This window comes from Rhipicephalus sanguineus, chromosome 1 (assembly GCF_013339695.2).
Source record: "Rhipicephalus sanguineus isolate Rsan-2018 chromosome 1, BIME_Rsan_1.4, whole genome shotgun sequence".
Classification (NCBI taxonomy): domain Eukaryota; kingdom Metazoa; phylum Arthropoda; class Arachnida; order Ixodida; family Ixodidae; genus Rhipicephalus; species Rhipicephalus sanguineus.
Window position 1 is genome coordinate 156,505,797 of NC_051176.1, and position 15,507 is coordinate 156,521,303.

General features: G+C 45.8%; 1 protein-coding gene across 1 annotated transcript in view; it reads left to right on the forward strand.

The window, feature by feature from the left end:
* The first annotated feature begins 1,794 nt into the window (after window positions 1-1,794).
* The window catches only part of LOC125759074 (uncharacterized), a 67,176-nt gene continuing 53,463 nt past the window's right edge, over window positions 1,795-15,507 (forward strand). Inside the window, exon 1 of the mRNA XM_049417329.1 lies at window positions 1,795-1,915. The gene's annotated coding sequence lies outside the window, so the exon portion shown is untranslated. The remainder of the gene's footprint in view (window positions 1,916-15,507) is intronic.

Genomic DNA, 15,507 nt, shown 5'->3' on the forward strand with positions numbered 1-15,507 from the left:
GTCAGCTGAAACCAGGGTGTCGGAACGAAATCATTTCGTTTTTTCGTTTCGGTTTTAGTTTCGTTCCACCGCAAAAAGTTCCGTTCCGTTTCTGTTCCGGAACGAAAAAAAAATGTTCCGTAACGGTTCGTAACGGTTGTTTTATAGAAAATTTTCAAGCTAAAGTAATCATAAAAAAACATTTAATTTGTGATGTAGTTACTTGTCTTCCTCCTAAGAAAGCGGGACAAGGGTAAAAAACGTTCTTCAGAGGAGCGGAAGTAACTGTACGATGAATTCCTACCAACTAGCACAAACCAGTATACCCTTATAAGTAATAGTACTTATTTTTTCCAAATTCAATTACGATTTTTAGTGGGCTCAATGCTTCGTGTCAAGGGAGGGAGCACAATATCAGAAGCAGCACGTCATTGAGTGTACTCTATGATGTGCGAGACCGCTGTTCTGATAAAAAGATCGCCAGACCTGCGCGGAATGCGCAGCACTGTCACAGCGAAAGTTGGAAGAGTGGACTTTGTAGAGGCCTTGTAGACTCTCTTGAGGCAACTGATACAAGTACACATGCACGGTACCCACTACGCCATAAATCATCGTAATTTTTCTGAAGCAGCGAAGTTCCCACTATGCCATTTTTCGTCATTCTTCGGAGAATCGTGGTAGCCGCTACACATCTGTAAGGCATTATGTGCGCTTTGTGCTGTGGCTGATGACGATGAAGAATTATGGCTGAGCACTTTGTAGTGGGTGGGAAGCATTAAACCACACACTCTTTGCGAAATTAGCATTGTGTGATGGCTAGTTGTCGTTTTACTCTTCTGCCACGCTGTATTACATATGTTAACACGATTCCTTGCCCGACATGACGCCTGTATAGCGTATTTTTGCGAAGGAGTTATAAGCACCAGCGTGGCACTGTGGTTGAAGACTCGACTGCCACGCAGGGGGCGTGGGTTAAAATCCCATCCGATCCTATAAATCTGTTTCTCATTTCATTTTTTCTTATTTCACGCGATAGTGGTCACGGACACGGGCGGCGGCGGAAAACTATGGTGCCAAAATCAGCTGTTGTGATCTCATATGAGCCTTCGCTGTAACAAACTTCAGCGCCGACAATGCCCTCTACACTTTGGCTTACGTGACAGGCCCGCAAAAGTCCACTTGCGTTAATATAAACACCTCTGGTTGCCACTGTTTTCGTTTTTCGCACAATTTCAACATATCTTTGCTTTGGAATTCCTGCCTGAGGTACGCGCTTATACTGTACCCTGAGATCTGCTCACATTGCATGAGCTCAGTTTTTCTGGACTGCGAAGTTTTCTCGTGAACCGAAAAACGATTGAAAAAATTTCGGTTTCACTCCGGAACGAAATAATATATAAAGTTTCGGTTACGTTTTCGTTCTGGTCAAAAATATCGTTTTTTTCGTTTTTCGTTTTCGGTTTTCGTTCCGTTCCGACACCCTGGCTGAAAAAATGAAATTCAGCGATATAGATTACAAATAATACGCTCATACCTACTTCTGTTAAGTTATATCAGCCAGTTTTTTGATCCGGGCGATATGTCGCGCTCGTCCAAAAGCACCATTGTCGACTTATTGAGGTCGATGCCCGCGCAGAGCCAGCTTCCCGCTGGCTATCCGGCCAACCTCTACCATCTTGGGGCGACGACATTTTAAACAATAGCTTTACTATCGAACGCCTGCTTGGGCAAAACGTCTCGCCAAAAGCACAGATTCTTCGCGGCGGACATCATAATTGTGATTCTTTTGTTCCCCGGCGGCTACTGCACGACTTAGGCGCGAGCGCCGTTAGCCAGTAGCTTCTGTCGTTGCAGGCGGTTCTCCCTCCAATGCTGCCTGCTGCTGCTTGCCGCTTTCGCTCATGGTTCCTTTGTGAGCTCGTCAATGGTCGACGACGTATGTACTTCCGCTCTTGTTGGAAGATTGTCCCTTTGTAAGACCGAGATTACGCCGTTGCAGGCCTTGATTACCCATCCTTTAGGAGCCTAAAAAATGCGGCCGTTCTGTTGCTGCGGCAAGTGTGGTTCATCTGTGCCTCATCTAGGCGCTGCGGAATAATATCTTCGCGCTGCTCGTTCCGACCTAGGGATTGCAGGCGCCATTGAAGCCGTTTTCTCTAGGTTTTGTGTTGTTACTTTTTCGCCTCTAGCAAAACGTCGAGCGGGATTCAGCACCCTTTTGTGTTGAGCCGCAATGTTCCTAGCCTAAGGCATCGCGCTTGAGATTGACGACTGCGGTGCGGACTCGTTTTGGGCGGAGCTTCTTTGTACTGCCACCGTTTTTCAGACAGTCGCAAATCACTAGGCAAGAGTAAGGATTGTTGTCTTACTATTCTGTTTGTTCCCCACGTGCTTCTTGCATTTGTCCAAGTGTTGCAGAGGCTTGTGGCGACAGACCTAGAGCTGCATCAATGGAAGGCTGAGGGATTCCCCTTGCACCAGGGCAAGCATTAGCGATTTCTGGTGAACCATTGTAAAATATGCCATTGCATACGATACGTTAGGCATCACACGTGTTCTGCGGAAATATAGGACAAAAAGTATCAGAGGCAGAATTCAAAAATCTTTTCTTCTGCAAGAGCTCTTTGTCATCGATCGGACCGTTAGCTAATAAATAGTACATGTCCAGCATCAGGATTGGCTGGAATTTTTCATACGAACAAACACAACGCAGTAGCCTTTTGTGAATACGGGCACAGGGTCTTTATCACTAAAGTTATTCGGTCCTAAAAGCTTTTCGCTATGGGCCGACCACCTTCAGTAATGACATGTATGGCATAACGATTGGTTGATACTTACGAAGCGCTAGAGTAAGAACCCTTTCGTGAGTACAGGCTTAGATTAGTATACTAATGCTTTTGCGTACAAAAAGTCGTCTACTGCGCAAACACTTCTTGTTTAAAAAAAAAAAAAGAATGAATACTGCCGCCAAATGATGCCTGGCGCACTTAATGGGTGAGTGCTGACGAATAACGCTTTTCTGTCTCTTTTGCTGAAAATTTTAGACAAGGTTTCGGAAATTTCTTCGACTGCAATCATAATGTAGCAAAACTAATGTATGGCTAATAACGAACGGTACAGTGAACTAACCTAGAGACAACCCAAGGACTATCAGTTGAAAAACATACCGTATTATTCGTTTAATGGTCGCAGGTTTTTTCCCCCCGAGATTTGTGGTGCAAAATCACGGGCGCGGCCATATCACACGGATAAAAAGACATAACGTTTTAAATGCGAAGCATTTCTTAGCGAACTTCTGCGACTTTGAGCGTATCTATCTATCTATCTATCTATCTATCTATCTATCTATCTATCTATCTATCTATCTATCTATCTATCTATCTATCTATCTATCTATCTATCTATCTATCTATCTATCTATCTATCTATCTATCTATCCGCCTACGACTTTGTGCTCTCCTGGCCGTTTCGTTAATCGGAAGTATACCAAAATTGGTGTGTCATAACATGGCCTTATTACGAACATAAATGACAGGTCATATGAAAATCATGACACGCATGTCATGAACAACATGATTTACATTCCACGGGCTTTGGGCTCCCTGGCAGTTCCGTTAATCGGATGTGTACCAAAATTGGTGTGTCATAACATGGCCTTATCACGAACATAAATGACAGGTCATATCATGAAAATCATGACACGCATGTCATGAACAGCATGATTTACATTCCACGGCCTTTGGGCTCTTGCGGCCGTTCCGTTAATTTCATATATACCAAAATTGGTACGGCGTGGCAAGAGTTCATGACGAACATAATGACAGGTCCTAACATGCAAATCATGACGCGCATGTCATGTGCAGCATGATTTACATGACATGGTCTCGGGGCGCTCGCGGCCGTTTAAATGAAGGGATACATACGAAAACTGGTATGACGAGACATTTCTGTATGACGAACATAACTGACACGTGGTAACATGAAAATCATGATATGCATGTCATGTATGACATGATTTACATGCCACGCTCATGGCGCACTCGCGGCCGTTTCGCTAGGTTGATATACACCAAAATTGGTACTGTGCGATGTGACTTTATGAAGAACATGAACAACAAGTGGTAGCATGAAAACCATGACATCCATGACATGTATGTCATGACTTACATGCCACGCTCATGGTGCATTCGCGTCCGTTTCGCTTGCGTGATATACACCAAAGTTGGTGTTACGTGACACGACTGTATGACGAACGTAAGTGAGACGTGGTAACATGATAATCATGACATGCAAGTCATGTGCGACCTGATTTACATGCCACGCTCATGATGCGCTAGCGGCCGTTTCACTAGATTACACCAAAATTGGTATTGCGCGATGTGACTGTATGAAGAACATGAATAACAGTTGGTAAGAGGAAAACCATGACATGCATGTCATGTATGTCATGATTTAATTGCCACGCTCATGATGCCTTCGCGGCCGCTTCGCTAGCTTGATGCAACCAAAATTGGTATTGCGCGAAGCGACTGTATGACGAAGGTAAATGAGACGTGGTAACATGAAAATCATGACATGCATGACATGCACGACATGATTTACATGTCATGCTCATGACGCACTCGTGCCGTTTCGCTTGCTTGACATACACGAAAATTGGTATTGCGCGACGCGACTGCATGACGAACGTAAATGACAGTTGGTAACATGGAAACCATGACACGCATGACATGTACGACATGATTTACAGGTCATGCTCATGGCGCATTCGTGGCCGTTTCGCTAGATTGATATGCACCAAAATTGGTATTGCGCGATGTAACTGTATGAAGAACATGAATGACAGGTGGTAACATGAAAACTATGACATGCATGCCATGTATGTCATGACTTACATGCCACGCTCATGGCGCATTCCTGCCCGTTTCGCTAGATTGATATGCACCAAAATTGGTATTGCGCGATGTAACTGTATGAAGAACATGAATGACAGGTGGTAACATGAAAACTATGACATGCATGCCATGTATGTCATGACTTACATGCCACGCTCATGGTGCATTGCGGCCGTTTCGATAGCTTGATATACGCCAAAACTGGTATCGCGCGATGTGACTGTATGATGAACATTAGTGACAGGTGGTAACATGAAAAACCATAACGTTCATGTCATGTATGGCATGATTTACATGCTCTACTCATGGTGCACTCGCGGCCATTTCGCTCCTTTGATATACACCAAAATTGGTATTGCGCGATGTGACTGTATGACGAACATAAATGAGATGTCTGAACATGCGAATCATGTTATGCATGTCATGTACAATATGATTTACATGCCACTGTCATGGTGCGCTTCCGGCCGTTTTGTTAACGTGATATATACCAAAATTGGTATGGCATGACACGAGTGCGTGATGAACATAAACGACAGGTCATGCATTTATATACCAGAATATACGTTTCATGGGCATGGTGTACACTAGATTGTGCATGCATGCGTGCATGGCAAACATGCGATATATGGTGGACTAGAATCCATGGCATGAATGATTTTATTTGGCGCAAAGACAAACAAGGTGATGTATGCAGCTCTTTGCTGGCTGCTTCGCATTACATCGATTCCCACAGTGCGTGGGATCTGCCGAATTTTTTTTTTCGTACATGATTTCAGCGCTTGCCTTTATTGAACTGCAGTACTTGCTTGTACTGGGAGAAGCGAAAAAGAACATTCCTCACTTTCACGCGGTTGCAAGAATGTTATTCCTCGCCCTCGTCCTCCCCTTTACTCGTCGCATCCTCAGACTCGCCTCTGTCCCAGATGAGGTTGTTCTCTGTTCCATTCAATTCGTTCTAGATTCCCGTGACCTTGAAGCTTTTCTCCACCGTCTTGAAGGAAACCCCAGCCCACGCTTCGAAAATACAGTGGCACACATCTACAAGGGGGCCTCGGAGAGAGCCGCTAAATCTCGGAGGCTCTGCGTTTGGTAGCTGCCGAAAACGAGGCACGGCCGCCTTGCTTTGCCTCCAAAAAAAAAAAAAAAAGAAAGAAAGAAAAAAGAAGCTTGGGAATTCCCCCACCGCACAAAGTATAGTACTGCTAACCTCCTCAAAAATTAAGGGCGCGGCTAATACACGGATAATTTTTAAATATATTTTTTGGGGATTGTTCAACAAAGTTCTGGTTGCGGCTATTACGTGAATGCGGCCATTACACGAGTGCATACGATGTGTTTTGAATTTCTTGTGGCAGCTGCAAGGCTCCGAGATATTATCATAAGGGATTCCACGTAGGTCGGTTAACACGGAATACATATGCAGGAGAAGATAGAAAGGACTTACAAAACACCGAAAACAACGCGCCGTTTCACTTAAAGCTACTTGCGCGTGGTCTGAAAATAATTGCTTTTAAAAAAATCTCGCAGAGCAATTGGCAGCTGCCTGAGATAACTTGATTTTCTTCTGTACAATTCCCTTGGCTTTTGCGCACAAGGATTGCTCGTGGCTAATGGATCTGCTGCTCCTATTCAAGCTTTCGCTTCTTTTTTCGTGATCTTTGCCTCATTACGCTGTCAGTGGTGCGGCCTGGGTAGAGCGTACTAGCCCGTGTATGCAGCAGAAAGAAGCGACGACTGTGCAGGCCTATTTTATGTTTCCCGCCGCGACGGCCGCTAAAAGGCGCGATATTCGCAAATTGGAAAGACCACTTGAGTTCTACGTAATTAATAGAGAGACAAACAAAACAATTTCCTGTTTCCATTACAGAACAAGTAGCCGCCGACGCGGAAAGTGATAAAAATACCTCCCGCGTACTTTGATGCCTGAACTGCATTAACTTCAACAGGGTAACGTCGGCACGCACATAGTGGGACATGCTCAGCTGGAGAGCTCAGTAAACGTGTCGCCACCTGGACCGGGGTGGTTGTAACGCGCAAGGCGCCTGCTATGAGTGCCGTATAGCGGCGCGACTGGCAACGCTTGCAGGCCGGCTCTCCAAGTCGCTGACACCTTTCCTGCAAGGCTCGCTGGCTTTTCGTTTCTTTTCGAAGGAACGTACAGCAACAAGTACTGCGGCACACCGCATTTCGATGGGGGCGAAATGCAAAGAACACCCGTGTGCTTAGATTTAGGTGCAGCTTAGAGGCCCAGGTGGTCGAAATTAATCCGGAGTGCATCTACAACGGCGTGCCTCATAATCATAGCGGCACGCAAAAAGCCAGCATTTATTAAATACTGCGGATACATTAGAGGGGGGAATCAGACGATCATATATTAATTTCTTCTTCAAAAGAAGCAGGAGAAAAACTGGTGCCAGACTGTCATTCGCGTTTTAATTTAGGTATTCGGTTCATGAAGGACAATTTCTTAACGGTAAAACTCTTTAGTTCAGTGCTTCGCGAAGTAAGCATTAGCAGCTAACGCGACAAGTTCAGCGCCACAAATGCTAGAAATGAATGTACAAAGAAGGAAATCATTTAAGGCAAGTACATAGTCTCTTTTGGCCGGCAACTTCATCAATGTAAAAGCGAAAGTGTTACATACGTTAATTAGGAACGTATTATATTCAAAAACACTTTTAGATGTTTTTGAACTCTGGATAGCCTACGAAGTAACAAATATCTGAAGGGTCATCTCCCCTGGAAGACAGACTAGAAATGGTTGCGATAATGAACGTAACGAAGTAACCTAACGCTACATTTAGCCCTTGGCCGAACGGCGGGCGATTCATATAGTTTTAAAGTTTATTTGCCTCTTAAGCAACTAAATGTCTGAATAGCCAAAATAAGATAATTTTGTAACGCGTTTCGTATTCTCACTGTCATTTGCTTCGCTGACATCAGCATGCAGTCGCTGACATCGCATGCAGTTCTGCCATTCAACAGTCCTTGCGACTTCCATGGCACTGTCAATGCATACAAGAGTGAGATGTTCCCGTCGCTGTTGTTTTGTTAAACAATGTTGGTAAAGTGGCCCCATGGTTCATGGAAACGGCTGAAATGTACTACAGTGGAGCCATTCATAATACCAAAATCGTTACTTTGACAAAGAAAAAAATGCTTCAAGCGAGACAGCTGCGATCGTTATGCAGAATGACATCTGTGGGACAAGAAACAGCCATATTATTTCAGAGGTTTTATTCCGGCCTGCCCACAACAGATAACCGCGGCGGCGCCTCCTCCTGAAGTTGTCACTAGCAAGCAAGGCGACTTTGACAAACTGTGACTTGGCGAAAGCTGGGTTTCAGACACAGTTTGTGCAGTGGAAGACTTGAAGCCGGGGACTAAAAACCCAACTGGACGGGCAGCTCTTCCGGCTTGTGCTGCTCAGGAAGAGGGAAGCCCTCGCGGAGACAAAAGTCGACAAAGTCGTCTTGCTCGTCTCCTCGGCCACCGTCCTTCTTGGAAAGCTCGGGAGCTTCCTTTGGTGGGATGTAGTCCTCACTGTGCAGCTGCGAGTAGAAGTCGCGCAAGTTGAAGAACAGCTTGACTGAGGCCAGCACCAGTGTGAGGACCACGAAGATACGGAACGAGAGGAGCAGGTAGCCGCTCGCCGTCGGCGTATCCGGGTGCAACCCGCGGCTCTGCCACAGGATCACCACCACGGACACCATGTAGACGGCCTGCATACACATTGGTGCCTCGTTGCTATTTAAACGCCCCTGTGAGCTTAGGTATTGCGCGAAATCCTCTATATTACAGTCGTAACAGACACCTGCGCTCCGCATCGTATCAGCACTTGACCCGCATAAGACAGAAGGAGCGCCGAAATTATAGAGTTCTGCATATAGAGCGCGTACGATAGTCAGATTACAGAGCTCAAAAGAAGCGCTACTGACTCTGATATCGCACGAAGTCATACGACGCATTTTCACTGCTGCTGGACATCCTAGCCGGCACATGTGTCGAATGAAGTCGTACCAGCTCTATTGACCGTACGGAATACCGTACTCCATATACGAGGCAAAGTTGGACTTGGTACCCCGAAAAAAATTATCTCTATCACTATGCCATATATCATCCTGCAGAATCAACGCAGGAAAACGTGAGTGCACGTGTTCTGTGAACTGGGGCCAAATTCACAAAACTCCTCTTTCGTAAGTGCGCATTCCCATTGGTCAGCCGGCTTCGCTAATGATATGTCCCGCATCGCGATTGGCTGAATTATTCTCTTACAAAAAGTTTTACCGTAAGATGTTTCTGTGAATACGGGCCCAGAAAATAAGGGGTTGTGTGTCACACAGATGAACGAACATTTTTACACATCCAGCTTTCAAAACAGACGTTGAATATGGTAACAAAAGATTAATGCGATAGGAATACAGTTTCAACCCGACTTAACGAAGCGATGTCCACGCTCGAATTACTCCGTTAAGTCGGGAAGTTCGTAAAATCGGGAAAGGAAATTTTCGGTCTTTCGAAACCCAAAAGCTACCGCTGCATTTTATTTGCTGTTAACGCTTGCGCGTGGGAAAAGTCAGCGAGGGCGTGGAGCCTCCCATGTCCGGGCGATCCGGGCAAGGCAGTCGCTGAGGTGAAGCTGCCAATGTGCAAAGGTGGAAACATCGAATGCGGTGATCGTGCGAACAGGCCGCGCAAGGAAGTTTCGAAGAGACGATCCGTGCGATCTTTTGCATAAACCATAAAATAACGAGAGAAACCGCAGTGTTCCTATGGGGGCGTACACAGGGACAATATCACAACCGCCGCCCTTATCGTTATGTGATACGTACGAGCGCTACCGACTGCCAAGCCCGTTGTTCCGTGCACGGGCGCGGCGTGTAGCTTTGGCAAAGTAATACTAGGGCCGTAACTAGGGCGGCTGGGTGCTTTCACGTGATAGCGTTAGAGCGCACGCTCGTGAAAAACCGTCTCTGTCAAAATCAGAAAGCAATCACCGCGCTGTTTTACTCATATCTTTCAGGAAAAACTTCGTTAAATCGGGTTTGGTGCCAAGTTAGATTCGTTAATTCGGGTTGATGACACTGAACCCTATGGGTACCCTGCCGGGAAAAAGAATTGCTTCGTTCGATCGGGAACTTCGTAAAATCGGGTTTCATTAGATCGAGTTTAAACTGTATACTTAACAACGTCAGTCAGTTAGGAATGATTAGAAAATATGTTGCGTCCATCAATACGTATCTTACTGGAAGGACGAGTGTTATCGAGAGTTTCATCGCCCAGAACCATTGTAACGACAAACTACAAATGACTGATGCAGTAGGAGCCATTTGCTGTTACGAGAGAGGACAACGAAAAGAAGCGAGTGCAAACGGCCGAGTGTTCGCTCACCACCATCAGGCTAAAACGAGGAGGTGTGCACATTATCACCTTCAATAACATTTGTACTGCACGCTTCCGGATTAAAGTGTTGGAACACTTGTTAACAATAATTCAGTCAGTAAGCGATAACAACATTTTTTCGTGTTTCTTCGTTGCATAAGCAATCGGGAAGGGAAAATCATAAGGCGTATACAATGGCTATACACGGTTGCGTTTTAAAGATGGCAGCGCCCATGCAGCGGGCGCTGTACATAGTGAGCACTGATGTAGCGTTTCCTCAAAGTTTGAGTGTCCGTGTTATAATGGAGAGTCGTGGGACGCACGACTCTCCAAGATAAAGCTAACGTGTCTCTTTAAATAGTTATATACGTGAAAGTTATGCATACGTGGCAAAAAAGGAGTGAAGGGGCTCTTGTTTCTCTTAATACATGTGCCCCGACAATGAAAACACACACACACACACACACACACACACACACACACACACACACACACACACACACACACACACACACACACACACACACACACACACACACACACACACACACACACACACACACACACACACACACACACACACACACACACACACACACACACACACACACACACACACACACACGCACACACACAAGCGCGCGTGCGCACACTGTGGGCTATATCCAACCGACGGCTCATTGGTAACGGCCTATAGCATGATGTATAGGGCATTGGACAACCACTATGGTCTCCACGTTTAAGTAACTACATCACAAATTAAATGTTTTTTATGATTACTTTAGCTTGAAAATTTTCCATAAAAAAAACCGTTACGAACCGTTACGGAACATTTTTTTTTCGTTCCGGAACAGAAACGGAACGGAACTTTTTGCGGTGGAACGAAACTAAAACCGAAACGAAAAACATTTCGTTCCGACACCCTAGTTTCAGCTGACGATGATAGTGCTCCGCGGCATTTTTTTTTATTAGATTCTTATTTAACTCGCTTGTCTGTGCGGTTTACCAGCGGTACGCGACATTCTAATATAGGTGGAATACGTTTTCGTGATAGCCATTTTAATATTTGGTACTGTGGGGAAATATTGTGCTGCGCTCTATGTACACACGATGTTTTGATTCTGAGCAAGACACGGATGAGCAGTCAGAAAAATTAATGAATGCTAGAATGTTATTCTGCTAGAACTTTATTAGCAAAAGTTGGAGGGGAGAGCGTTTTAGTAAAAGTTGGAGGGGCCTTTTTGCTCAGAACCTTTTAGCGGGAGTAATGAAGCAAACTCTGTCTTCGTTAGTTCCTTTCCACGGCTGTCTCGCTCGCTCTCTCTCTCTCTCTCACACACACACACACACACACACACACACACACACACACACACACACACACACACACACACACACACACACACACACACACACACACACACACACACACACACACACACACACACACACACACACACACACACACACACACACACACACACACACACACACACACACACACACACACACACGCACGCACGCACGCACGCACGCACACATCATACATACATACACACACACACACGCACGCACGCACGCACGCACTTTGGGCTATATCCAACCGGTGGCTCACTGGTAGCGGCCTATAGCATGATGTAGGGCATTGGACAACCACTATATGTGGTCTCCATATTTAAGTTTACGGGAGAACGCGACGAAGCCATGGTCAAGATGATACTGCGGTTATTTCTTATGGCGTCAGCCTTACCTCCCGTGTACATTGTAGACGTTAGGCCCCATCGATCGAAGCCCCTTGCACGGTATGGCTGTGAGTACGAATATATGAACTTGAATTGTGACAACGAACACATAAGAAAAACTGATAAATTCAGGTCACCCAAGCGGCCCGATTAACTTTAATGTGAAGAGACGAGATTAGGTATATATCTAGCCTTGATTTATTTCTTTTCAATAGACTAACAGTAATCTGCCGTAATCAGATGGCAGAGCCTGCAACCCATCAACATGTATAGAAGAATTGATGCCTACGCCTTTTTCGTTGCGTCTGTGGTTCTGATTTCGCAAAACGTCATAAGCCGGGAACTACAGGCCTGACATCAATTGTTTTGTCTGCTCCACATGCCCCATTATACGCTGGAAGTTTTATAGGCCGCGTATCTTGCTAAACATGCCCTCCTTACCCCACCGACATATAATACTGCGGAATTTCTATTGTAATACGAAAGTGGTATCAACTGCAATTGTACAGTCGGCCGATTATTCGCGAGCGCTGTCTGGCCCGCCGGCCAGCGCCTTCTAACGGCGCGAAGCGACGAGATCAGCAAGAGTGACGCAAGCGCACCAAGTTCACTCGAAGCGCATGGTTTTGTCTGAGGCTCTTCCAGACAACAGCACACAGCCCCTAGCACGATTAAATCGGTACGCGTCTAAAACGGTGCAAGCGATCATCAGATAAGCTTCCACCAAGTTAATCGCGTCAGATGTGGTGCTATGACATGTGGGAAGAGCGAAGCAGACGAAACGCGCTTCGATTGAACTTGGTGCGCTGTTCCTGCTGATCTCGTCGCTTCGCGCCATTAGGAGGTGCTGATCGGCAGGCCAGTCTAGGGTGCCTCGATGCGCACATCGAGGCACCATAGGCCAGTCGATGCTCGCGCGGTCGAGAGTACAGCTTCATTGTCCGAACTGGTGTGTAGGCCTAGTCATATATGAGGTAGTGGATAGATACTGCTCCAGGGTGGCTAGTCCTGCTGGCGCGAGGAAGTGCGTCACTGGCCTCTGCATTATCTCCGGCATCAGGCCGCACCCCAGACCCGTTTATGCAATTCTATGAAAACGCGAAATTTTTTTTTTTAGTCCGATGGAGAGTCACGCGGCTTTGGGATTCGAACCTTGCACGCGATGCGGATGCGCTGTACCTCTACGCCATCGCTGCGCTATATGATGATTGGCCGAAACCACGCATCACGGCGAAGCGTCATATTATTGTGCCTCGTGATGCACGGTGTTGCGATTCATAGTGAAGCCCTTACAACGGGGTTCACCTGGAATGACATCAGAGTTGGCAGTGTGAGCACCTTGTAGATGCGTAATAAGCCCCGTGCAAACGGAGGAGGGGGGCTGAGGAGAAAAATCGCACGAAATATGCCCACGAAACGGAGCCCGAATAACTTTCTCGATGAAGTGCACAAGGATGTTGAAGCGGATAAGCTGGAAGTGATCCCGAATAACTTTCTCGATGAAGTGCACAAGGATGTTGAAGCGGATAAGCTGGAAGTGATCCAATTTCGGCAGCGCGCTAACGGTCGAGGACGACTCCCAGAAGGGACCGCGCTCGTCCTCTGTCCATCGTTCATTTGTACTCTGCTTATAATGAATCACTTCCACCTAGCCCGTTTCACCAATTTTCTGCCTTCTAGACAGCGGAGCCTCGTCGAGTAAAGGCGGCTGGGAAGTCACGCAGTCAGTCGGAAAGGTCATTAATTTCAAGGGTAAAGCAGGCATCTTAGCGCGATTATATTCTTTTTTTTTCGTTTTTTTAAGCATCGCGTTTAATATTTTTCCAGACTTATGGTCTATACATATATATCAGCGTGAGGTATATAATGTCGGGGCTGGCAGTGACGCTGGTTTCAAGAAAATGAGAATGAAGCCCTAGCTGAAGGTATGCTGGAAGTGCTCTCACGAACGGGTCATCTCGAGTATAAAGAGCGCAAGAAAGCACGAATACGACAAGCAAACACACAGGACAGCGCGTGTCCTGTGTGTTTGCTTGTCGTAGCAGTGCTTTCTTGCTTCATGTTGATGCTGTTCATTTTGTGATTCTGTGTCGTTTAAGTTGCGGTAAGTAATGAAAGACGCAAAACGGCTTTTCAACACAATCCTGCATTACAATAAACAGCCTCTACTATAGTGTGCATCGCCGAGTGCCCGAGTGACATTGTCACTTTCTTCATTTTGCGTTTCCCGCTTGTTTATAAAATTGGAGATCCGGGAAACGTGTCGTCTTATGCAGCTTAGTTTTGAAAACGCTACCGAGATTGACGTCAATTTCAGTTTTCCTAAACAGACCTGCCATACAGTTCAAAATTCAGACGACGAAAGCTATCATGTGGGACGCCACTTGACATCCTTCATTTGTCTTATATCACAAACGCGACGAAATCATTCTTTCTATCAGGGTTTGCGTTCGCACACGCGAACCCTGCTGCGATATTTTGGCCGGACTGTCACATTTCTTAAAGACTCTACAGCCGTGTACTTAGAGAACCCTTGGTAGTCAAAATGAATCCGCAGACCCCGCACACTACGGTGGGCCTCAATGATATCGTGGTCTTGGCACGTACAAGCCCACAATTTAATTGAATTTTCGAATACCGACTACGTAAGCACCGAAATACGCGCAAAGTGTGGCAGGGGCACTTCTGTACTCACTGCTGTGATTGTTAATCCCCCCCCCCCCCTTTTATGAATGCCTTGTTGTACTGGCAAGGCATGTGTTTGTAAGCTACGTAATTGCTTCTTAATTAAGCACCTCTTATATCGCACCTTGATAGTCACGTTGAGCGTGACTATCAGCCAGAGTTCCAAGGCAATCGCGCGCACATGTTCTAAGAGATTTCGTGTCTCTCTGATTTCACTCGTTTCAGTTTATATCATTCCAGTCCATATATATATATATATATATATATATATATATATATATATATATATATATATATATATATATATATATATATATATATATATATGTGCGTAATAGCCTCCTATTATGAGGAGTTGGCCCCGCCACGCTGGTCTAGTGGTTATGGCGCTCGACTGCTGACCCGAAAGTCGCGGGACCGAATCCTGGCCGCGGCGGCTGCATTTTCGATGGAGGCGAAAATGTTTGAGGCCCGTGTACCTAGATTTAGGTGCACGTTGAAGAACCCCAGGTAGTCGAAATTTCCGGAGCCCTCCACTACGGCGTCTCTCATAATCATATCGTGGTTTTGGGACGTTAAACCCCAGATATTATTATTATTATTATTATGAGGAGTTCACATGTGTTTTTTTTTTGCTTTTGAAACGATGTTGTTGGTGAAGTGGTAAGCTTCCTTCCTCGTTTGAAACAAAATCATATGAAAGTCATCGCTCTTTTTTTTCTGCACGATACCTTATGCTTTGTGGGAACCACGCGCACCGGCCATCTCGAGATAGCGCCACGTGCTGCGCAGTGGCGGTGCGCCTAGCCCACCTGCGCGGT